Below are 25,149 nucleotides of genomic sequence, written 5' to 3' on the forward strand. Positions count from 1 at the left end.
TTACTTGATCGCAGCCGTACCCGTGAATTTCGTGCCAAAAGTGTCTTTTTCAAAATCAAAACACGAAATCGGACTCTGAATGCCGATTCCATTGAAAATCTGTTTCAAGATCGCGCATTTAATATACGCCGTGTATTTCTACAGGGTGATCTGATCCAATAAAGGTATACAAAAGATGTAGATATATATAGTGACTGCATTTTATTTCTCATTTCAGGAAGAAGAAAAAAGTATTTGCAAGGATATCTTATATTTGTTGATCGAAAACTTGTGCTGACTTTGACATTGCCGTGTGAATACGGATCGCTATTTAGAAATCGCCTGCCGAAATTCCTCGGTCATGCTACTGCAAAAAGTCTTCGACCACGACGAGACTCGAACTCGCAATCTTCTGATTCGAAGTCAGACGCCTTATCCATTAGGCCACGCGGTCTTAGCAATACATTCGGGCAAAATAGAACTTAAACATCGCAAATCTGGATAGTGGCATTTTGCCTTCTCTCTGAATAATCTGCCTTTGACGTAATCAAAAATGGTCAAGAAACACAATACAAAATGTGATAGCCTAATGAATCGAATTCGAACGTATATCATATATATATATATGCTTTATAATGCATTTACATTATTACTGGGCTCTATATTGACAATGAAACATTTCTGAGATTTTGGCGCCAACATTGTTTTCACACTAAAGCTAACAGAATTTGTGGCTTTTCAATATAAAATCAATGGAACTGATTAAATAGTTTTGCATTTGTTCTTTAGATGTAACAAATAGTCATGGACAAACAGGTTGACTCAAAAATAACTATCGCACTAACCGCTTCTTACAAACGACACCCATTTCTTTACAATTGGTATACATCTGCCCGGCTAGCTCAGTCGGTAGAGCACGAGACTCTTAATCTCGGGGTCGTGGGTTCGAGCCCCACGTTGGGCGGTTAATTTTTATTGTATCGTTTGGCACTTTGTAGAAGACGGAAAAATACACGATAACTGCAATCTAGTGAGTTTTATATTTGCCACCTAATGTTTATTAGACATAAATCGATTTCATAAACGGTGGTCTATAAAAGTGCACGAGTTCCTGCTATCATTTTACTTGATCGCAGCCGTACCCGTGAATTTCGTGCCAAAAGTGTCTTTTTCAAAATCAAAACACGAAATCGGACTCTGAATGCCGATTCCATTGAAAATCTGTTTCAAGATCGCGCATTTAATATACGCCGTATATTTCTACAGGGTGATCTGATCCAATAAAGGTATACAAAAGATGTAGATATATATAGTGACTGCATTTTATTTCTCATTTCAGGAAGAAGAAAAAAGTATTTGCAAGGATATCTTATATTTGTTGATCGAAAACTTGTGCTGACTTTGACATTGCCGTGTGAATACGGATCGCTATTTAGAAATCGCCTGCCGAAATTCCTCGGTCATGCTACTGCAAAAAGTCTTCGACCACGACGAGACTCGAACTCGCAATCTTCTGATTCGAAGTCAGACGCCTTATCCATTAGGCCACGCGGTCTTAGCAATACATTCGGGCAAAATAGAACTTAAACATCGCAAATCTGGATAGTGGCATTTTGCCTTCTCTCTGAATAATCTGCCTTTGACGTAATCAAAAATGGTCAAGAAACACAATACAAAATGTGATAGCCTAATGAATCGAATTCGAACGTATATCATATATATATATATGCTTTATAATGCATTTACATTATTACTGGGCTCTATATTGACAATGAAACATTTCTGAGATTTTGGCGCCAACATTGTTTTCACACTAAAGCTAACAGAATTTGTGGCTTTTCAATATAAAATCAATGGAACTGATTAAATAGTTTTGCATTTGTTCTTTAGATGTAACAAATAGTCATGGACAAACAGGTTGACTCAAAAATAACTATCGCACTAACCGCTTCTTACAAACGACACCCATTTCTTTACAATTGGTATACATCTGCCCGGCTAGCTCAGTCGGTAGAGCACGAGACTCTTAATCTCGGGGTCGTGGGTTCGAGCCCCACGTTGGGCGGTTAATTTTTATTGTATCGTTTGGCACTTTGTAGAAGACGGAAAAATACACGATAACTGCAATCTAGTGAGTTTTATATTTGCCACCTAATGTTTATTAGACATAAATCGATTTCATAAACGGTGGTCTATAAAAGTGCACGAGTTCCTGCTATCATTTTACTTGATCGCAGCCGTACCCGTGAATTTCGTGCCAAAAGTGTCTTTTTCAAAATCAAAACACGAAATCGGACTCTGAATGCCGATTCCATTGAAAATCTGTTTCAAGATCGCGCATTTAATATACGCCGTATATTTCTACAGGGTGATCTGATCCAATAAAGGTATACAAAAGATGTAGATATATATAGTGACTGCATTTTATTTCTCATTTCAGGAAGAAGAAAAAAGTATTTGCAAGGATATCTTATATTTGTTGATCGAAAACTTGTGCTGACTTTGACATTGCCGTGTGAATACGGATCGCTATTTAGAAATCGCCTGCCGAAATTCCTCGGTCATGCTACTGCAAAAAGTCTTCGACCACGACGAGACTCGAACTCGCAATCTTCTGATTCGAAGTCAGACGCCTTATCCATTAGGCCACGCGGTCTTAGCAATACATTCGGGCAAAATAGAACTTAAACATCGCAAATCTGGATAGTGGCATTTTGCCTTCTCTCTGAATAATCTGCCTTTGACGTAATCAAAAATGGTCAAGAAACACAATACAACATGTGATAGCCTAATGAATCGAATTCGAACGTATATCATATATATATATATGCTTTATAATGCATTTACATTATTACTGGGCTCTATATTGACAATGAAACATTTCTGAGATTTTGGCGCCAACATTGTTTTCACACTAAAGCTAACAGAATTTGTGGCTTTTCAATATAAAATCAATGGAACTGATTAAATAGTTTTGCATTTGTTCTTTAGATGTAACAAATAGTCATGGACAAACAGGTTGACTCAAAAATAACTATCGCACTAACCGCTTCTTACAAACGACACCCATTTCTTTACAATTGGTATACATCTGCCCGGCTAGCTCAGTCGGTAGAGCACGAGACTCTTAATCTCGGGGTCGTGGGTTCGAGCCCCACGTTGGGCGGTTAATTTTTATTGTATCGTTTGGCACTTTGTAGAAGACGGAAAAATACACGATAACTGCAATCTAGTGAGTTTTATATTTGCCACCTAATGTTTATTAGACATAAATCGATTTCATAAACGGTGGTCTATAAAAGTGCACGAGTTCCTGCTATCATTTTACTTGATCGCAGCCGTACCCGTGAATTTCGTGCCAAAAGTGTCTTTTTCAAAATCAAAACACGAAATCGGACTCTGAATGCCGATTCCATTGAAAATCTGTTTCAAGATCGCGCATTTAATATACGCCGTATATTTCTACAGGGTGATCTGATCCAATAAAGGTATACAAAAGATGTAGATATATATAGTGACTGCATTTTATTTCTCATTTCAGGAAGAAGAAAAAAGTATTTGCAAGGATATCTTATATTTGTTGATCGAAAACTTGTGCTGACTTTGACATTGCCGTGTGAATACGGATCGCTATTTAGAAATCGCCTGCCGAAATTCCTCGGTCATGCTACTGCAAAAAGTCTTCGACCACGACGAGACTCGAACTCGCAATCTTCTGATTCGAAGTCAGACGCCTTATCCATTAGGCCACGCGGTCTTAGCAATACATTCGGGCAAAATAGAACTTAAACATCGCAAATCTGGATAGTGGCATTTTGCCTTCTCTCTGAATAATCTGCCTTTGACGTAATCAAAAATGGTCAAGAAACACAATACAAAATGTGATAGCCTAATGAATCGAATTCGAACGTATATCATATATATATATATGCTTTATAATGCATTTACATTATTACTGGGCTCTATATTGACAATGAAACATTTCTGAGATTTTGGCGCCAACATTGTTTTCACACTAAAGCTAACAGAATTTGTGGCTTTTCAATATAAAATCAATGGAACTGATTAAATAGTTTTGCATTTGTTCTTTAGATGTAACAAATAGTCATGGACAAACAGGTTGACTCAAAAATAACTATCGCACTAACCGCTTCTTACAAACGACACCCATTTCTTTACAATTGGTATACATCTGCCCGGCTAGCTCAGTCGGTAGAGCACGAGACTCTTAATCTCGGGGTCGTGGGTTCGAGCCCCACGTTGGGCGGTTAATTTTTATTGTATCGTTTGGCACTTTGTAGAAGACGGAAAAATACACGATAACTGCAATCTAGTGAGTTTTATATTTGCCACCTAATGTTTATTAGACATAAATCGATTTCATAAACGGTGGTCTATAAAAGTGCACGAGTTCCTGCTATCATTTTACTTGATCGCAGCCGTACCCGTGAATTTCGTGCCAAAAGTGTCTTTTTCAAAATCAAAACACGAAATCGGACTCTGAATGCCGATTCCATTGAAAATCTGTTTCAAGATCGCGCATTTAATATACGCCGTATATTTCTACTGGGTGATCTGATCCAATAAAGGTATACAAAAGATGTAGATATATATAGTGACTGCATTTTATTTCTCATTTCAGGAAGAAGAAAAAAGTATTTGCAAGGATATCTTATATTTGTTGATCGAAAACTTGTGCTGACTTTGACATTGCCGTGTGAATACGGATCGCTATTTAGAAATCGCCTGCCGAAATTCCTCGGTCATGCTACTGCAAAAAGTCTTCGACCACGACGAGACTCGAACTCGCAATCTTCTGATTCGAAGTCAGACGCCTTATCCATTAGGCCACGCGGTCTTAGCAATACATTCGGGCAAAATAGAACTTAAACATCGCAAATCTGGATAGTGGCATTTTGCCTTCTCTCTGAATAATCTGCCTTTGACGTAATCAAAAATGGTCAAGAAACACAATACAACATGTGATAGCCTAATGAATCGAATTCGAACGTATATCATATATATATATATGCTTTATAATGCATTTACATTATTACTGGGCTCTATATTGACAATGAAACATTTCTGAGATTTTGGCGCCAACATTGTTTTCACACTAAAGCTAACAGAATTTGTGGCTTTTCAATATAAAATCAATGGAACTGATTAAATAGTTTTGCATTTGTTCTTTAGATGTAACAAATAGTCATGGACAAACAGGTTGACTCAAAAATAACTATCGCACTAACCGCTTCTTACAAACGACACCCATTTCTTTACAATTGGTATACATCTGCCCGGCTAGCTCAGTCGGTAGAGCACGAGACTCTTAATCTCGGGGTCGTGGGTTCGAGCCCCACGTTGGGCGGTTAATTTTTATTGTATCGTTTGGCACTTTGTAGAAGACGGAAAAATACACGATAACTGCAATCTAGTGAGTTTTATATTTGCCACCTAATGTTTATTAGACATAAATCGATTTCATAAACGGTGGTCTATAAAAGTGCACGAGTTCCTGCTATCATTTTACTTGATCGCAGCCGTACCCGTGAATTTCGTGCCAAAAGTGTCTTTTTCAAAATCAAAACACGAAATCGGACTCTGAATGCCGATTCCATTGAAAATCTGTTTCAAGATCGCGCATTTAATATACGCCGTATATTTCTACAGGGTGATCTGATCCAATAAAGGTATACAAAAGATGTAGATATATATAGTGACTGCATTTTATTTCTCATTTCAGGAAGAAGAAAAAAGTATTTGCAAGGATATCTTATATTTGTTGATCGAAAACTTGTGCTGACTTTGACATTGCCGTGTGAATACGGATCGCTATTTAGAAATCGCCTGCCGAAATTCCTCGGTCATGCTACTGCAAAAAGTCTTCGACCACGACGAGACTCGAACTCGCAATCTTCTGATTCGAAGTCAGACGCCTTATCCATTAGGCCACGCGGTCTTAGCAATACATTCGGGCAAAATAGAACTTAAACATCGCAAATCTGGATAGTGGCATTTTGCCTTCTCTCTGAATAATCTGCCTTTGACGTAATCAAAAATGGTCAAGAAACACAATACAAAATGTGATAGCCTAATGAATCGAATTCGAACGTATATCATATATATATATATGCTTTATAATGCATTTACATTATTACTGGGCTCTATATTGACAATGAAACATTTCTGAGATTTTGGCGCCAACATTGTTTTCACACTAAAGCTAACAGAATTTGTGGCTTTTCAATATAAAATCAATGGAACTGATTAAATAGTTTTGCATTTGTTCTTTAGATGTAACAAATAGTCATGGACAAACAGGTTGACTCAAAAATAACTATCGCACTAACCGCTTCTTACAAACGACACCCATTTCTTTACAATTGGTATACATCTGCCCGGCTAGCTCAGTCGGTAGAGCACGAGACTCTTAATCTCGGGGTCGTGGGTTCGAGCCCCACGTTGGGCGGTTAATTTTTATTGTATCGTTTGGCACTTTGTAGAAGACGGAAAAATACACGATAACTGCAATCTAGTGAGTTTTATATTTGCCACCTAATGTTTATTAGACATAAATCGATTTCATAAACGGTGGTCTATAAAAGTGCACGAGTTCCTGCTATCATTTTACTTGATCGCAGCCGTACCCGTGAATTTCGTGCCAAAAGTGTCTTTTTCAAAATCAAAACACGAAATCGGACTCTGAATGCCGATTCCATTGAAAATCTGTTTCAAGATCGCGCATTTAATATACGCCGTATATTTCTACAGGGTGATCTGATCCAATAAAGGTATACAAAAGATGTAGATATATATAGTGACTGCATTTTATTTCTCATTTCAGGAAGAAGAAAAAAGTATTTGCAAGGATATCTTATATTTGTTGATCGAAAACTTGTGCTGACTTTGACATTGCCGTGTGAATACGGATCGCTATTTAGAAATCGCCTGCCGAAATTCCTCGGTCATGCTACTGCAAAAAGTCTTCGACCACGACGAGACTCGAACTCGCAATCTTCTGATTCGAAGTCAGACGCCTTATCCATTAGGCCACGCGGTCTTAGCAATACATTCGGGCAAAATAGAACTTAAACATCGCAAATCTGGATAGTGGCATTTTGCCTTCTCTCTGAATAATCTGCCTTTGACGTAATCAAAAATGGTCAAGAAACACAATACAACATGTGATAGCCTAATGAATCGAATTCGAACGTATATCATATATATATATATGCTTTATAATGCATTTACATTATTACTGGGCTCTATATTGACAATGAAACATTTCTGAGATTTTGGCGCCAACATTGTTTTCACACTAAAGCTAACAGAATTTGTGGCTTTTCAATATAAAATCAATGGAACTGATTAAATAGTTTTGCATTTGTTCTTTAGATGTAACAAATAGTCATGGACAAACAGGTTGACTCAAAAATAACTATCGCACTAACCGCTTCTTACAAACGACACCCATTTCTTTACAATTGGTATACATCTGCCCGGCTAGCTCAGTCGGTAGAGCACGAGACTCTTAATCTCGGGGTCGTGGGTTCGAGCCCCACGTTGGGCGGTTAATTTTTATTGTATCGTTTGGCACTTTGTAGAAGACGGAAAAATACACGATAACTGCAATCTAGTGAGTTTTATATTTGCCACCTAATGTTTATTAGACATAAATCGATTTCATAAACGGTGGTCTATAAAAGTGCACGAGTTCCTGCTATCATTTTACTTGATCGCAGCCGTACCCGTGAATTTCGTGCCAAAAGTGTCTTTTTCAAAATCAAAACACGAAAGCGGACTCTGAATGCCGATTCCATTGAAAATCTGTTTCAAGATCGCGCATTTAATATACGCCGTATATTTCTACAGGGTGATCTGATCCAATAAAGGTATACAAAAGATGTAGATATATATAGTGACTGCATTTTATTTCTCATTTCAGGAAGAAGAAAAAAGTATTTGCAAGGATATCTTATATTTGTTGATCGAAAACTTGTGCTGACTTTGACATTGCCGTGTGAATACGGATCGCTATTTAGAAATCGCCTGCCGAAATTCCTCGGTCATGCTACTGCAAAAAGTCTTCGACCACGACGAGACTCGAACTCGCAATCTTCTGATTCGAAGTCAGACGCCTTATCCATTAGGCCACGCGGTCTTAGCAATACATTCGGGCAAAATAGAACTTAAACATCGCAAATCTGGATAGTGGCATTTTGCCTTCTCTCTGAATAATCTGCCTTTGACGTAATCAAAAATGGTCAAGAAACACAATACAAAATGTGATAGCCTAATGAATCGAATTCGAACGTATATCATATATATATATATGCTTTATAATGCATTTACATTATTACTGGGCTCTATATTGACAATGAAACATTTCTGAGATTTTGGCGCCAACATTGTTTTCACACTAAAGCTAACAGAATTTGTGGCTTTTCAATATAAAATCAATGGAACTGATTAAATAGTTTTGCATTTGTTCTTTAGATGTAACAAATAGTCATGGACAAACAGGTTGACTCAAAAATAACTATCGCACTAACCGCTTCTTACAAACGACACCCATTTCTTTACAATTGGTATACATCTGCCCGGCTAGCTCAGTCGGTAGAGCACGAGACTCTTAATCTCGGGGTCGTGGGTTCGAGCCCCACGTTGGGCGGTTAATTTTTATTGTATCGTTTGGCACTTTGTAGAAGACGGAAAAATACACGATAACTGCAATCTAGTGAGTTTTATATTTGCCACCTAATGTTTATTAGACATAAATCGATTTCATAAACGGTGGTCTATAAAAGTGCACGAGTTCCTGCTATCATTTTACTTGATCGCAGACGTACCCGTGAATTTCGTGCCAAAAGTGTCTTTTTCAAAATCAAAACACGAAATCGGACTCTGAATGCCGATTCCATTGAAAATCTGTTTCAAGATCGCGCATTTAATATACGCCGTATATTTCTACAGGGTGATCTGATCCAATAAAGGTATACAAAAGATGTAGATATATATAGTGACTGCATTTTATTTCTCATTTCAGGAAGAAGAAAAAAGTATTTGCAAGGATATCTTATATTTGTTGATCGAAAACTTGTGCTGACTTTGACATTGCCGTGTGAATACGGATCGCTATTTAGAAATCGCCTGCCGAAATTCCTCGGTCATGCTACTGCAAAAAGTCTTCGACCACGACGAGACTCGAACTCGCAATCTTCTGATTCGAAGTCAGACGCCTTATCCATTAGGCCACGCGGTCTTAGCAATACATTCGGGCAAAATAGAACTTAAACATCGCAAATCTGGATAGTGGCATTTTGCCTTCTCTCTGAATAATCTGCCTTTGACGTAATCAAAAATGGTCAAGAAACACAATACAAAATGTGATAGCCTAATGAATCGAATTCGAACGTATATCATATATATATATATGCTTTATAATGCATTTACATTATTACTGGGCTCTATATTGACAATGAAACATTTCTGAGATTTTGGCGCCAACATTGTTTTCACACTAAAGCTAACAGAATTTGTGGCTTTTCAATATAAAATCAATGGAACTGATTAAATAGTTTTGCATTTGTTCTTTAGATGTAACAAATAGTCATGGACAAACAGGTTGACTCAAAAATAACTATCGCACTAACCGCTTCTTACAAACGACACCCATTTCTTTACAATTGGTATACATCTGCCCGGCTAGCTCAGTCGGTAGAGCACGAGACTCTTAATCTCGGGGTCGTGGGTTCGAGCCCCACGTTGGGCGGTTAATTTTTATTGTATCGTTTGGCACTTTGTAGAAGACGGAAAAATACACGATAACTGCAATCTAGTGAGTTTTATATTTGCCACCTAATGTTTATTAGACATAAATCGATTTCATAAACGGTGGTCTATAAAAGTGCACGAGTTCCTGCTATCATTTTACTTGATCGCAGACGTACCCGTGAATTTCGTGCCAAAAGTGTCTTTTTCAAAATCAAAACACGAAATCGGACTCTGAATGCCGATTCCATTGAAAATCTGTTTCAAGATCGCGCATTTAATATACGCCGTGTATTTCTACAGGGTGATCTGATCCAATAAAGGTATACAAAAGATGTAGATATATATAGTGACTGCATTTTATTTCTCATTTCAGGAAGAAGAAAAAAGTATTTGCAAGGATATCTTATATTTGTTGATCGAAAACTTGTGCTGACTTTGACATTGCCGTGTGAATACGGATCGCTATTTAGAAATCGCCTGCCGAAATTCCTCGGTCATGCTACTGCAAAAAGTCTTCGACCACGACGAGACTCGAACTCGCAATCTTCTGATTCGAAGTCAGACGCCTTATCCATTAGGCCACGCGGTCTTAGCAATACATTCGGGCAAAATAGAACTTAAACATCGCAAATCTGGATAGTGGCATTTTGCCTTCTCTCTGAATAATCTGCCTTTGACGTAATCAAAAATGGTCAAGAAACACAATACAAAATGTGATAGCCTAATGAATCGAATTCGAACGTATATCATATATATATATATGCTTTATAATGCATTTACATTATTACTGGGCTCTATATTGACAATGAAACATTTCTGAGATTTTGGCGCCAACATTGTTTTCACACTAAAGCTAACAGAATTTGTGGCTTTTCAATATAAAATCAATGGAACTGATTAAATAGTTTTGCATTTGTTCTTTAGATGTAACAAATAGTCATGGACAAACAGGTTGACTCAAAAATAACTATCGCACTAACCGCTTCTTACAAACGACACCCATTTCTTTACAATTGGTATACATCTGCCCGGCTAGCTCAGTCGGTAGAGCACGAGACTCTTAATCTCGGGGTCGTGGGTTCGAGCCCCACGTTGGGCGGTTAATTTTTATTGTATCGTTTGGCACTTTGTAGAAGACGGAAAAATACACGATAACTGCAATCTAGTGAGTTTTATATTTGCCACCTAATGTTTATTAGACATAAATCGATTTCATAAACGGTGGTCTATAAAAGTGCACGAGTTCCTGCTATCATTTTACTTGATCGCAGCCGTACCCGTGAATTTCGTGCCAAAAGTGTCTTTTTCAAAATCAAAACACGAAATCGGACTCTGAATGCCGATTCCATTGAAAATCTGTTTCAAGATCGCGCATTTAATATACGCCGTATATTTCTACAGGGTGATCTGATCCAATAAAGGTATACAAAAGATGTAGATATATATAGTGACTGCATTTTATTTCTCATTTCAGGAAGAAGAAAAAAGTATTTGCAAGGATATCTTATATTTGTTGATCGAAAACTTGTGCTGACTTTGACATTGCCGTGTGAATACGGATCGCTATTTAGAAATCGCCTGCCGAAATTCCTCGGTCATGCTACTGCAAAAAGTCTTCGACCACGACGAGACTCGAACTCGCAATCTTCTGATTCGAAGTCAGACGCCTTATCCATTAGGCCACGCGGTCTTAGCAATACATTCGGGCAAAATAGAACTTAAACATCGCAAATCTGGATAGTGGCATTTTGCCTTCTCTCTGAATAATCTGCCTTTGACGTAATCAAAAATGGTCAAGAAACACAATACAACATGTGATAGCCTAATGAATCGAATTCGAACGTATATCATATATATATATATGCTTTATAATGCATTTACATTATTACTGGGCTCTATATTGACAATGAAACATTTCTGAGATTTTGGCGCCAACATTGTTTTCACACTAAAGCTAACAGAATTTGTGGCTTTTCAATATAAAATCAATGGAACTGATTAAATAGTTTTGCATTTGTTCTTTAGATGTAACAAATAGTCATGGACAAACAGGTTGACTCAAAAATAACTATCGCACTAACCGCTTCTTACAAACGACACCCATTTCTTTACAATTGGTATACATCTGCCCGGCTAGCTCAGTCGGTAGAGCACGAGACTCTTAATCTCGGGGTCGTGGGTTCGAGCCCCACGTTGGGCGGTTAATTTTTATTGTATCGTTTGGCACTTTGTAGAAGACGGAAAAATACACGATAACTGCAATCTAGTGAGTTTTATATTTGCCACCTAATGTTTATTAGACATAAATCGATTTCATAAACGGTGGTCTATAAAAGTGCACGAGTTCCTGCTATCATTTTACTTGATCGCAGCCGTACCCGTGAATTTCGTGCCAAAAGTGTCTTTTTCAAAATCAAAACACGAAATCGGACTCTGAATGCCGATTCCATTGAAAATCTGTTTCAAGATCGCGCATTTAATATACGCCGTATATTTCTACAGGGTGATCTGATCCAATAAAGGTATACAAAAGATGTAGATATATATAGTGACTGCATTTTATTTCTCATTTCAGGAAGAAGAAAAAAGTATTTGCAAGGATATCTTATATTTGTTGATCGAAAACTTGTGCTGACTTTGACATTGCCGTGTGAATACGGATCGCTATTTAGAAATCGCCTGCCGAAATTCCTCGGTCATGCTACTGCAAAAAGTCTTCGACCACGACGAGACTCGAACTCGCAATCTTCTGATTCGAAGTCAGACGCCTTATCCATTAGGCCACGCGGTCTTAGCAATACATTCGGGCAAAATAGAACTTAAACATCGCAAATCTGGATAGTGGCATTTTGCCTTCTCTCTGAATAATCTGCCTTTGACGTAATCAAAAATGGTCAAGAAACACAATACAACATGTGATAGCCTAATGAATCGAATTCGAACGTATATCATATATATATATATGCTTTATAATGCATTTACATTATTACTGGGCTCTATATTGACAATGAAACATTTCTGAGATTTTGGCGCCAACATTGTTTTCACACTAAAGCTAACAGAATTTGTGGCTTTTCAATATAAAATCAATGGAACTGATTAAATAGTTTTGCATTTGTTCTTTAGATGTAACAAATAGTCATGGACAAACAGGTTGACTCAAAAATAACTATCGCACTAACCGCTTCTTACAAACGACACCCATTTCTTTACAATTGGTATACATCTGCCCGGCTAGCTCAGTCGGTAGAGCACGAGACTCTTAATCTCGGGGTCGTGGGTTCGAGCCCCACGTTGGGCGGTTAATTTTTATTGTATCGTTTGGCACTTTGTAGAAGACGGAAAAATACACGATAACTGCAATCTAGTGAGTTTTATATTTGCCACCTAATGTTTATTAGACATAAATCGATTTCATAAACGGTGGTCTATAAAAGTGCACGAGTTCCTGCTATCATTTTACTTGATCGCAGCCGTACCCGTGAATTTCGTGCCAAAAGTGTCTTTTTCAAAATCAAAACACGAAATCGGACTCTGAATGCCGATTCCATTGAAAATCTGTTTCAAGATCGCGCATTTAATATACGCCGTATATTTCTACAGGGTGATCTGATCCAATAAAGGTATACAAAAGATGTAGATATATATAGTGACTGCATTTTATTTCTCATTTCAGGAAGAAGAAAAAAGTATTTGCAAGGATATCTTATATTTGTTGATCGAAAACTTGTGCTGACTTTGACATTGCCGTGTGAATACGGATCGCTATTTAGAAATCGCCTGCCGAAATTCCTCGGTCATGCTACTGCAAAAAGTCTTCGACCACGACGAGACTCGAACTCGCAATCTTCTGATTCGAAGTCAGACGCCTTATCCATTAGGCCACGCGGTCTTAGCAATACATTCGGGCAAAATAGAACTTAAACATCGCAAATCTGGATAGTGGCATTTTGCCTTCTCTCTGAATAATCTGCCTTTGACGTAATCAAAAATGGTCAAGAAACACAATACAAAATGTGATAGCCTAATGAATCGAATTCGAACGTATATCATATATATATATATGCTTTATAATGCATTTACATTATTACTGGGCTCTATATTGACAATGAAACATTTCTGAGATTTTGGCGCCAACATTGTTTTCACACTAAAGCTAACAGAATTTGTGGCTTTTCAATATAAAATCAATGGAACTGATTAAATAGTTTTGCATTTGTTCTTTAGATGTAACAAATAGTCATGGACAAACAGGTTGACTCAAAAATAACTATCGCACTAACCGCTTCTTACAAACGACACCCATTTCTTTACAATTGGTATACATCTGCCCGGCTAGCTCAGTCGGTAGAGCACGAGACTCTTAATCTCGGGGTCGTGGGTTCGAGCCCCACGTTGGGCGGTTAATTTTTATTGTATCGTTTGGCACTTTGTAGAAGACGGAAAAATACACGATAACTGCAATCTAGTGAGTTTTATATTTGCCACCTAATGTTTATTAGACATAAATCGATTTCATAAACGGTGGTCTATAAAAGTGCACGAGTTCCTGCTATCATTTTACTTGATCGCAGCCGTACCCGTGAATTTCGTGCCAAAAGTGTCTTTTTCAAAATCAAAACACGAAATCGGACTCTGAATGCCGATTCCATTGAAAATCTGTTTCAAGATCGCGCATTTAATATACGCCGTATATTTCTACAGGGTGATCTGATCCAATAAAGGTATACAAAAGATGTAGATATATATAGTGACTGCATTTTATTTCTCATTTCAGGAAGAAGAAAAAAGTATTTGCAAGGATATCTTATATTTGTTGATCGAAAACTTGTGCTGACTTTGACATTGCCGTGTGAATACGGATCGCTATTTAGAAATCGCCTGCCGAAATTCCTCGGTCATGCTACTGCAAAAAGTCTTCGACCACGACGAGACTCGAACTCGCAATCTTCTGATTCGTAGTCAGACGCCTTATCCATTAGGCCACGCGGTCTTAGCAATACATTCGGGCAAAATAGAACTTAAACATCGCAAATCTGGATAGTGGCATTTTGCCTTCTCTCTGAATAATCTGCCTTTGACGTAATCAAAAATGGTCAAGAAACACAATACAAAATGTGATAGCCTAATGAATCGAATTCGAACGTATATCATATATATATATATGCTTTATAATGCATTTACATTATTACTGGGCTCTATATTGACAATGAAACATTTCTGAGATTTTGGCGCCAACATTGTTTTCACACTAAAGCTAACAGAATTTGTGGCTTTTCAATATAAAATCAATGGAACTGATTAAATAGTTTTGCATTTGTTCTTTAGATGTAACAAATAGTCATGGACAAACAGGTTGACTCAAAAATAACTATCGCACTAACCGCTTCTTACAAACGACACCCATTTCTTTACAATTGGTATACATCTGCCCGGCTAGCTCAGTCGGTAGAGCACGAGACTCTTAATCTCGGGGTCGTGGGTTCGAGCCCCACGTTGGGCGGTTAATTTTTATTGTATCGTTTGGCACTTTGTAGAAGACGGAAAAATACACGATAACTGCAATCTAGTGAGTTTTATATTTGCCACCTAATGTTTATTAGACATAAATCGATTTCATAAACGGTGGTCTATAAAAGTGCACGAGTTCCTGCTATCATTTTACTTGATCGCAGCCGTACCCGTGAATTTCGTGCCAAAAGTGTCTTTTTCAAAATCAAAACACGAAATCGGACTCTGAATGCCGATTCCATTGAAAATCTGTTTCAAGATCGCGCATTTAATATACGCCGTGTATTTCTACAGGGTGATCTGATCCAATAAAGGTATACAAAAGATGTAGATATATATAGTGACTGCATTTTATTTCTCATTTCAGGAAGAAGAAAAAAGTATTTGCAAGGATATCTTATATTTGTTGATCGAAAACTTGTGCTGACTTTGACATTGCCGTGTGAATACGGATCGCTATTTAGAAATCGCCTGCCGAAATTCCTCGGTCATGCTACTGCAAAAAGTCTTCGACCACGACGAGACTCGAACTCGCAATCTTCTGATTCGAAGTCAGACGCCTTATCCATTAGGCCACGCGGTCTTAGCAATACATTCGGGCAAAATAGAACTTAAACATCGCAAATCTGGATAGTGGCATTTTGCCTTCTCTCTGAATAATCTGCCTTTGACGTAATCAAAAATGGTCAAGAAACACAATACAAAATGTGATAGCCTAATGAATCGAATTCGAACGTATATCATATATATATATATGCTTTATAATGCATTTACATTATTACTGGGCTCTATATTGACAATGAAACATTTCTGAGATTTTGGCGCCAACATTGTTTTCACACTAAAGCTAACAGAATTTGTGGCTTTTCAATATAAAATCAATGGAACTGATTAAATAGTTTTGCATTTGTTCTTTAGATGTAACAAATAGTCATGGACAAACAGGTTGACTCAAAAATAACTATCGCACTAACCGCTTCTTACAAACGACACCCATTTCTTTACAATTGGTATACATCTGCCCGGCTAGCTCAGTCGGTAGAGCACGAGACTCTTAATCTCGGGGTCGTGGGTTCGAGCCCCACGTTGGGCGGTTAATTTTTATTGTATCGTTTGGCACTTTGTAGAAGACGGAAAAATACACGATAACTGCAATCTAGTGAGTTTTATATTTGCCACCTAATGTTTATTAGACATAAATCGATTTCATAAACGGTGGTCTATAAAAGTGCACGAGTTCCTGCTATCATTTTACTTGATCGCAGCCGTACCCGTGAATTTCGTGCCAAAAGTGTCTTTTTCAAAATCAAAACACGAAATCGGACTCTGAATGCCGATTCCATTGAAAATCTGTTTCAAGATCGCGCATTTAATATACGCCGTGTATTTCTACAGGGTGATCTGATCCAATAAAGGTATACAAAAGATGTAGATATATATAGTGACTGCATTTTATTTCTCATTTCAGGAAGAAGAAAAAAGTATTTGCAAGGATATCTTATATTTGTTGATCGAAAACTTGTGCTGACTTTGACATTGCCGTGTGAATACGGATCGCTATTTAGAAATCGCCTGCCGAAATTCCTCGGTCATGCTACTGCAAAAAGTCTTCGACCACGACGAGACTCGAACTCGCAATCTTCTGATTCGAAGTCAGACGCCTTATCCATTAGGCCACGCGGTCTTAGCAATACATTCGGGCAAAATAGAACTTAAACATCGCAAATCTGGATAGTGGCATTTTGCCTTCTCTCTGAATAATCTGCCTTTGACGTAATCAAAAATGGTCAAGAAACACAATACAAAATGTGATAGCCTAATGAATCGAATTCGAACGTATATCATATATATATATATGCTTTATAATGCATTTACATTATTACTGGGCTCTATATTGACAATGAAACATTTCTGAGATTTTGGCGCCAACATTGTTTTCACACTAAAGCTAACAGAATTTGTGGCTTTTCAATATAAAATCAATGGAACTGATTAAATAGTTTTGCATTTGTTCTTTAGATGTAACAAATAGTCATGGACAAACAGGTTGACTCAAAAATAACTATCGCACTAACCGCTTCTTACAAACGACACCCATTTCTTTACAATTGGTATACATCTGCCCGGCTAGCTCAGTCGGTAGAGCACGAGACTCTTAATCTCGGGGTCGTGGGTTCGAGCCCCACGTTGGGCGGTTAATTTTTATTGTATCGTTTGGCACTTTGTAGAAGACGGAAAAATACACGATAACTGCAATCTAGTGAGTTTTATATTTGCCACCTAATGTTTATTAGACATAAATCGATTTCATAAACGGTGGTCTATAAAAGTGCACGAGTTCCTGCTATCATTTTACTTGATCGCAGCCGTACCCGTGAATTTCGTGCCAAAAGTGTCTTTTTCAAAATCAAAACACGAAATCGGACTCTGAATGCCGATTCCATTGAAAATCTGTTTCAAGATCGCGCATTTAATATACGCCGTGTATTTCTACAGGGTGATCTGATCCAATAAAGGTATACAAAAGATGTAGATATATATAGTGACTGCATTTTATTTCTCATTTCAGGAAGAAGAAAAAAGTATTTGCAAGGATATCTTATATTTGTTGATCGAAAACTTGTGCTGACTTTGACATTGCCGTGTGAATACGGATCGCTATTTAGAAATCGCCTGCCGAAATTCCTCGGTCATGCTACTGCAAAAAGTCTTCGACCACGACGAGACTCGAACTCGCAATCTTCTGATTCGAAGTCAGACGCCTTATCCATTAGGCCACGCGGTCTTAGCAATACATTCGGGCAAAATAGAACTTAAACATCGCAAATCTGGATAGTGGCATTTTGCCTTCTCTCTGAATAATCTGCCTTTGACGTAATCAAAAATGGTCAAGAAACACAATACAAAATGTGATAGCCTAATGAATCGAATTCGAACGTATATCATATATATATATATGCTTTATAATGCATTTACATTATTACTGGGCTCTATATTGACAATGAAACATTTCTGAGATTTTGGCGCCAACATTGTTTTCACACTAAAGCTAACAGAATTTGTGGCTTTTCAATATAAAATCAATGGAACTGATTAAATAGTTTTGCATTTGTTCTTTAGATGTAACAAATAGTCATGGACAAACAGGTTGACTCAAAAATAACTATCGCACTAACCGCTTCTTACAAACGACACCCATTTCTTTACAATTGGTATACATCTGCCCGGCTAGCTCAGTCGGTAGAGCACGAGACTCTTAATCTCGGGGTCGTGGGTTCGAGCCCCACGTTGGGCGGTTAATTTTTATTGTATCGTTTGGCACTTTGTAGAAGACGGAAAAATACACGATAACTGCAATCTAGTGAGTTTTATATTTGCCACCTAATGTTTATTAGACATAAATCGATTTCATAAACGGTGGTCTATAAAAGTGCACGAGTTCCTGCTATCATTTTACTTGATCGCAGCCGTACCCGTGAATTTCGTGCCAAAAGTGTCTTTTTCAAAATCAAAACACGAAATCGGACTCTGAATGCCGATTCCATTGAAAATCTGTTTCAAGATCGCGCATTTAATATACGCCGTATATTTCTACAGGGTGATCTGATCCAATAAAGGTATACAAAAGATGTAGATATATATAGTGACTGCATTTTATTTCTCATTTCAGGAAGAAGAAAAAAGTATTTGCAAGGATATCTTATATTTGTTGATCGAAAACTTGTGCTGACTTTGACATTGCCGTGTGAATACGGATCGCTATTTAGAAATCGCCTGCCGAAATTCCTCGGTCATGCTACTGCAAAAAGTCTTCGACCACGACGAGACTCGAACTCGCAATCTTCTGATTCGAAGTCAGACGCCTTATCCATTAGGCCACGCGGTCTTAGCAATACATTCGGGCAAAATAGAACTTAAACATCGCAAATCTGGATAGTGGCATTTTGCCTTCTCTCTGAATAATCTGCCTTTGACGTAATCAAAAATGGTCAAGAAACACAATACAAAATGTGATAGCCTAATGAATCGAATTCGAACGTATATCATATATATATATATGCTTTATAATGCATTTACATTATTACTGGGCTCTATATTGACAATGAAACATTTCTGAGATTTTGGCGCCAACATTGTTTTCACACTAAAGCTAACAGAATTTGTGGCTTTTCAATATAAAATCAATGGAACTGATTAAATAGTTTTGCATTTGTTCTTTAGATGTAACAAATAGTCATGGACAAACAGGTTGACTCAAAAATAACTATCGCACTAACCGCTTCTTACAAACGACACCCATTTCTTTACAATTGGTATACATCTGCCCGGCTAGCTCAGTCGGTAGAGCACGAGACTCTTAATCTCGGGGTCGTGGGTTCGAGCCCCACGTTGGGCGGTTAATTTTTATTGTATCGTTTGGCACTTTGTAGAAGACGGAAAAATACACGATAACTGCAATCTAGTGAGTTTTATATTTGCCACCTAATGTTTATTAGACATAAATCGATTTCATAAACGGTGGTCTATAAAAGTGCACGAGTTCCTGCTATCATTTTACTTGATCGCAGCCGTACCCGTGAATTTCGTGCCAAAAGTGTCTTTTTCAAAATCAAAACACGAAATCGGACTCTGAATGCCGATTCCATTGAAAATCTGTTTCAAGATCGCGCATTTAATATACGCCGTATATTTCTACAGGGTGATCTGATCCAATAAAGGTATACAAAAGATGTAGATATATATAGTGACTGCATTTTATTTCTCATTTCAGGAAGAAGAAAAAAGTATTTGCAAGGATATCTTATATTTGTTGATCGAAAACTTGTGCTGACTTTGACATTGCCGTGTGAATACGGATCGCTATTTAGAAATCGCCTGCCGAAATTCCTCGGTCATGCTACTGCAAAAAGTCTTCGACCACGACGAGACTCGAACTCGCAATCTTCTGATTCGAAGTCAGACGCCTTATCCATTAGGCCACGCGGTCTTAGCAATACATTCGGGCAAAATAGAACTTAAACATCGCAAATCTGGATAGTGGCATTTTGCCTTCTCTCTGAATAATCTGCCTTTGACGTAATCAAAAATGGTCAAGAAACACAATACAAAATGTGATAGCCTAATGAATCGAATTCGAACGTATATCATATATATATATATGCTTTATAATGCATTTACATTATTACTGGGCTCTATATTGACAATGAAACATTTCTGAGATTTTGGCGCCAACATTGTTTTCACACTAAAGCTAACAGAATTTGTGGCTTTTCAATATAAAATCAATGGAACTGATTAAATAGTTTTGCATTTGTTCTTTAGATGTAACAAATAGTCATGGACAAACAGGTTGACTCAAAAATAACTATCGCACTAACCGCTTCTTACAAACGACACCCATTTCTTTACAATTGGTAAACATCTGCCCGGCTAGCTCAGTCGGTAGAGCACGAGACTCTTAATCTCGGGGTCGTGGGTTCGAGCCCCACGTTGGGCGGTTAATTTTTATTGTATCGTTTGGCACTTTGTAGAAGACGGAAAAATACACGATAACTGCAATCTAGTGAGTTTTATATTTGCCACCTAATGTTTATTAGACATAAATCGATTTCATAAACGGTGGTCTATAAAAGTGCACGAGTTCCTGCTATCATTTTACTTGATCGCAGCCGTACCCGTGAATTTCGTGCCAAAAGTGTCTTTTTCAAAATCAAAACACGAAATCGGACTCTGAATGCCGATTCCATTGAAAATCTGTTTCAAGATCGCGCATTTAATATACGCCGTATATTTCTACAGGGTGATCTGATCCAATAAAGGTATACAAAAGATGTAGATATATATAGTGACTGCATTTTATTTCTCATTTCAGGAAGAAGAAAAAAGTATTTGCAAGGATATCTTATATTTGTTGATCGAAAACTTGTGCTGACTTTGACATTGCCGTGTGAATACGGATCGCTATTTAGAAATCGCCTGCCGAAATTCCTCGGTCATGCTACTGCAAAAAGTCTTCGACCACGACGAGACTCGAACTCGCAATCTTCTGATTCGAAGTCAGACGCCTTATCCATTAGGCCACGCGGTCTTAGCAATACATTCGGGCAAAATAGAACTTAAACATCGCAAATCTGGATAGTGGCATTTTGCCTTCTCTCTGAATAATCTGCCTTTGACGTAATCAAAAATGGTCAAGAAACACAATACAAAATGTGATAGCCTAATGAATCGAATTCGAACGTATATCATATATATATATATGCTTTATAATGCATTTACATTATTACTGGGCTCTATATTGACAATGAAACATTTCTGAGATTTTGGCGCCAACATTGTTTTCACACTAAAGCTAACAGAATTTGTGGCTTTTCAATATAAAATCAATGGAACTGATTAAATAGTTTTGCATTTGTTCTTTAGATGTAACAAATAGTCATGGACAAACAGGTTGACTCAAAAATAACTATCGCACTAACCGCTTCTTACAAACGACACCCATTTCTTTACAATTGGTATACATCTGCCCGGCTAGCTCAGTCGGTAGAGCACGAGACTCTTAATCTCGGGGTCGTGGGTTCGAGCCCCACGTTGGGCGGTTAATTTTTATTGTATCGTTTGGCACTTTGTAGAAGACGGAAAAATACACGATAACTGCAATCTAGTGAGTTTTATATTTGCCACCTAATGTTTATTAGACATAAATCGATTTCATAAACGGTGGTCTATAAAAGTGCACGAGTTCCTGCTATCATTTTACTTGATCGCAGCCGTACCCGTGAATTTCGTGCCAAAAGTGTCTTTTTCAAAATCAAAACACGAAATCGGACTCTGAATGCCGATTCCATTGAAAATCTGTTTCAAGATCGCGCATTTAATATACGCCGTATATTTCTACAGGGTGATCTGATCCAATAAAGGTATACAAAAGATGTAGATATATATAGTGACTGCATTTTATTTCTCATTTCAGGAAGAAGAAAAAAGTATTTGCAAGGATATCTTATATTTGTTGATCGAAAACTTGTGCTGACTTTGACATTGCCGTGTGAATACGGATCGCTATTTAGAAATCGCCTGCCGAAATTCCTCGGTCATGCTACTGCAAAAAGTCTTCGACCACGACGAGACTCAAACTCGCAATCTTCTGATTCGAAGTCAGACGCCTTATCCATTAGGCCACGCGGTCTTAGCAATACATTCGGGCAAAATAGAACTTAAACATCGCAAATCTGGATAGTGGCATTTTGCCTTCTCTCTGAATAATCTGCCTTTGACGTAATCAAAAATGGTCAAGAAACACAATACAAAATGTGATAGCCTAATGAATCGAATTCGAACGTATATCATATATATATATATGCTTTATAATGCATTTACATTATTACTGGGCTCTATATTGACAATGAAACATTTCTGAGATTTTGGCGCCAACATTGTTTTCACACTAAAGCTAACAGAATTTGTGGCTTTTCAATATAAAATCAATGGAACTGATTAAATAGTTTTGCATTTGTTCTTTAGATGTAACAAATAGTCATGGACAAACAGGTTGACTCAAAAATAACTATCGCACTAACCGCTTCTTACAAACGACACCCATTTCTTTACAATTGGTATACATCTGCCCGGCTAGCTCAGTCGGTAGAGCACGAGACTCTTAATCTCGGGGTCGTGGGTTCGAGCCCCACGTTGGGCGGTTAATTTTTATTGTATCGTTTGGCACTTTGTAGAAGACGGAAAAATACACGATAACTGCAATCTAGTGAGTTTTATATTTGCCACCTAATGTTTATTAGACATAAATCGATTTCATAAACGGTGGTCTATAAAAGTGCACGAGTTCCTGCTATCATTTTACTTGATCGCAGCCGTACCCGTGAATTTCGTGCCAAAAGTGTCTTTTTCAAAATCAAAACACGAAATCGGACTCTGAATGCCGATTCCATTGAAAATCTGTTTCAAGATCGCGCATTTAATATACGCCGTATATTTCTACAGGGTGATCTGATCCAATAAAGGTATACAAAAGATGTAGATATATATAGTGACTGCATTTTATTTCTCATTTCAGGAAGAAGAAAAAAGTATTTGCAAGGATATCTTATATTTGTTGATCGAAAACTTGTGCTGACTTTGACATTGCCGTGTGAATACGGATCGCTATTTAGAAATCGCCTGCCGAAATTCCTCGGTCATGCTACTGCAAAAAGTCTTCGACCACGACGAGACTCGAACTCGCAATCTTCTGATTCGAAGTCAGACGCCTTATCCATTAGGCCACGCGGTCTTAGCAATACATTCGGGCAAAATAGAACTTAAACATCGCAAATCTGGATAGTGGCATTTTGCCTTCTCTCTGAATAATCTGCCTTTGACGTAATCAAAAATGGTCAAGAAACACAATACAAAATGTGATAGCCTAATGAATCGAATTCGAACGTATATCATATATATATATATGCTTTATAATGCATTTACATTATTACTGGGCTCTATATTGACAATGAAACATTTCTGAGATTTTGGCGCCAACATTGTTTTCACACTAAAGCTAACAGAATTTGTGGCTTTTCAATATAAAATCAATGGAACTGATTAAATAGTTTTGCATTTGTTCTTTAGATGTAACAAATAGTCATGGACAAACAGGTTGACTCAAAAATAACTATCGCACTAACCGCTTCTTACAAACGACACCCATTTCTTTACAATTGGTATACATCTGCCCGGCTAGCTCAGTCGGTAGAGCACGAGACTCTTAATCTCGGGGTCGTGGGTTCGAGCCCCACGTTGGGCGGTTAATTTTTATTGTATCGTTTGGCACTTTGTAGAAGACGGAAAAATACACGATAACTGCAATCTAGTGAGTTTTATATTTGCCACCTAATGTTTATTAGACATAAATCGATTTCATAAACGGTGGTCTATAAAAGTGCACGAGTTCCTGCTATCATTTTACTTGATCGCAGCCGTACCCGTGAATTTCGTGCCAAAAGTGTCTTTTTCAAAATCAAAACACGAAATCGGACTCTGAATGCCGATTCCATTGAAAATCTGTTTCAAGATCGCGCATTTAATATACGCCGTATATTTCTACAGGGTGATCTGATCCAATAAAGGTATACAAAAGATGTAGATATATATAGTGACTGCATTTTATTTCTCATTTCAGGAAGAAGAAAAAAGTATTTGCAAGGATATCTTATATTTGTTGATCGAAAACTTGTGCTGACTTTGACATTGCCGTGTGAATACGGATCGCTATTTAGAAATCGCCTGCCGAAATTCCTCGGTCATGCTACTGCAAAAAGTCTTCGACCACGACGAGACTCAAACTCGCAATCTTCTGATTCGAAGTCAGACGCCTTATCCATTAGGCCACGCGGTCTTAGCAATACATTCGGGCAAAATAGAACTTAAACATCGCAGATCTGGATAGTGGCATTTTGCCTTCTCTCTGAATAATCTGCCTTTGACGTAATCAAAAATGGTCAAGAAACACAATACAAAATGTGATAGCCTAATGAATCGAATTCGAACGTATATCATATATATATATATGCTTTATAATGCATTTACATTATTACTGGGCTCTATATTGACAATGAAACATTTCTGAGATTTTGGCGCCAACATTGTTTTCACACTAAAGCTAACAGAATTTGTGGCTTTTCAATATAAAATCAATGGAACTGATTAAATAGTTTTGCATTTGTTCTTTAGATGTAACAAATAGTCATGGACAAACAGGTTGACTCAAAAATAACTATCGCACTAACCGCTTCTTACAAACGACACCCATTTCTTTACAATTGGTATACATCTGCCCGGCTAGCTCAGTCGGTAGAGCACGAGACTCTTAATCTCGGGGTCGTGGGTTCG

General features: G+C 37.6%; 21 non-coding genes across 21 annotated transcripts; all 21 read right to left on the minus strand.

Moving 5' to 3' along the window:
• Positions 1-360: 360 nt before the first annotated feature.
• Trnar-ucg (transfer RNA arginine (anticodon UCG)) lies at positions 361-433 on the minus strand. Its single transcript has one exon. It is a non-coding gene; the product is annotated as a tRNA-Arg (tRNA).
• A 1,028-nt stretch (positions 434-1,461) lies between these two features.
• Trnar-ucg (transfer RNA arginine (anticodon UCG)) lies at positions 1,462-1,534 on the minus strand. The gene has a single exon. It is a non-coding gene; the product is annotated as a tRNA-Arg (tRNA).
• Positions 1,535-2,562: 1,028 nt separating this feature from the next.
• On the minus strand, positions 2,563-2,635 carry Trnar-ucg (transfer RNA arginine (anticodon UCG)). Its single transcript has one exon. It is a non-coding gene; the product is annotated as a tRNA-Arg (tRNA).
• Positions 2,636-3,663: 1,028 nt separating this feature from the next.
• Trnar-ucg (transfer RNA arginine (anticodon UCG)) lies at positions 3,664-3,736 on the minus strand. Its single transcript has one exon. It is a non-coding gene; the product is annotated as a tRNA-Arg (tRNA).
• A 1,028-nt stretch (positions 3,737-4,764) lies between these two features.
• Positions 4,765-4,837, minus strand: Trnar-ucg (transfer RNA arginine (anticodon UCG)). The gene has a single exon. It is a non-coding gene; the product is annotated as a tRNA-Arg (tRNA).
• A 1,028-nt stretch (positions 4,838-5,865) lies between these two features.
• On the minus strand, positions 5,866-5,938 carry Trnar-ucg (transfer RNA arginine (anticodon UCG)). The gene has a single exon. It is a non-coding gene; the product is annotated as a tRNA-Arg (tRNA).
• Positions 5,939-6,966: 1,028 nt separating this feature from the next.
• Trnar-ucg (transfer RNA arginine (anticodon UCG)) lies at positions 6,967-7,039 on the minus strand. Its single transcript has one exon. It is a non-coding gene; the product is annotated as a tRNA-Arg (tRNA).
• A 1,028-nt stretch (positions 7,040-8,067) lies between these two features.
• On the minus strand, positions 8,068-8,140 carry Trnar-ucg (transfer RNA arginine (anticodon UCG)). The gene has a single exon. It is a non-coding gene; the product is annotated as a tRNA-Arg (tRNA).
• Positions 8,141-9,168: 1,028 nt separating this feature from the next.
• On the minus strand, positions 9,169-9,241 carry Trnar-ucg (transfer RNA arginine (anticodon UCG)). The gene has a single exon. It is a non-coding gene; the product is annotated as a tRNA-Arg (tRNA).
• A 1,028-nt stretch (positions 9,242-10,269) lies between these two features.
• Trnar-ucg (transfer RNA arginine (anticodon UCG)) lies at positions 10,270-10,342 on the minus strand. Its single transcript has one exon. It is a non-coding gene; the product is annotated as a tRNA-Arg (tRNA).
• A 1,028-nt stretch (positions 10,343-11,370) lies between these two features.
• On the minus strand, positions 11,371-11,443 carry Trnar-ucg (transfer RNA arginine (anticodon UCG)). Its single transcript has one exon. It is a non-coding gene; the product is annotated as a tRNA-Arg (tRNA).
• Positions 11,444-12,471: 1,028 nt separating this feature from the next.
• Trnar-ucg (transfer RNA arginine (anticodon UCG)) lies at positions 12,472-12,544 on the minus strand. Its single transcript has one exon. It is a non-coding gene; the product is annotated as a tRNA-Arg (tRNA).
• A 1,028-nt stretch (positions 12,545-13,572) lies between these two features.
• Trnar-ucg (transfer RNA arginine (anticodon UCG)) lies at positions 13,573-13,645 on the minus strand. Its single transcript has one exon. It is a non-coding gene; the product is annotated as a tRNA-Arg (tRNA).
• A 1,028-nt stretch (positions 13,646-14,673) lies between these two features.
• On the minus strand, positions 14,674-14,746 carry Trnar-acg (transfer RNA arginine (anticodon ACG)). Its single transcript has one exon. It is a non-coding gene; the product is annotated as a tRNA-Arg (tRNA).
• Positions 14,747-15,774: 1,028 nt separating this feature from the next.
• Positions 15,775-15,847, minus strand: Trnar-ucg (transfer RNA arginine (anticodon UCG)). The gene has a single exon. It is a non-coding gene; the product is annotated as a tRNA-Arg (tRNA).
• A 1,028-nt stretch (positions 15,848-16,875) lies between these two features.
• Trnar-ucg (transfer RNA arginine (anticodon UCG)) lies at positions 16,876-16,948 on the minus strand. The gene has a single exon. It is a non-coding gene; the product is annotated as a tRNA-Arg (tRNA).
• Positions 16,949-17,976: 1,028 nt separating this feature from the next.
• Trnar-ucg (transfer RNA arginine (anticodon UCG)) lies at positions 17,977-18,049 on the minus strand. The gene has a single exon. It is a non-coding gene; the product is annotated as a tRNA-Arg (tRNA).
• A 1,028-nt stretch (positions 18,050-19,077) lies between these two features.
• Positions 19,078-19,150, minus strand: Trnar-ucg (transfer RNA arginine (anticodon UCG)). The gene has a single exon. It is a non-coding gene; the product is annotated as a tRNA-Arg (tRNA).
• Positions 19,151-20,178: 1,028 nt separating this feature from the next.
• Trnar-ucg (transfer RNA arginine (anticodon UCG)) lies at positions 20,179-20,251 on the minus strand. Its single transcript has one exon. It is a non-coding gene; the product is annotated as a tRNA-Arg (tRNA).
• Positions 20,252-21,279: 1,028 nt separating this feature from the next.
• On the minus strand, positions 21,280-21,352 carry Trnar-ucg (transfer RNA arginine (anticodon UCG)). The gene has a single exon. It is a non-coding gene; the product is annotated as a tRNA-Arg (tRNA).
• A 2,129-nt stretch (positions 21,353-23,481) lies between these two features.
• Positions 23,482-23,554, minus strand: Trnar-ucg (transfer RNA arginine (anticodon UCG)). The gene has a single exon. It is a non-coding gene; the product is annotated as a tRNA-Arg (tRNA).
• Positions 23,555-25,149: the final 1,595 nt, after the last annotated feature.

This window comes from Mytilus trossulus, chromosome 3 (assembly GCF_036588685.1).
Source record: "Mytilus trossulus isolate FHL-02 chromosome 3, PNRI_Mtr1.1.1.hap1, whole genome shotgun sequence".
In the NCBI taxonomy this organism is placed as follows: domain Eukaryota; kingdom Metazoa; phylum Mollusca; class Bivalvia; order Mytilida; family Mytilidae; genus Mytilus; species Mytilus trossulus.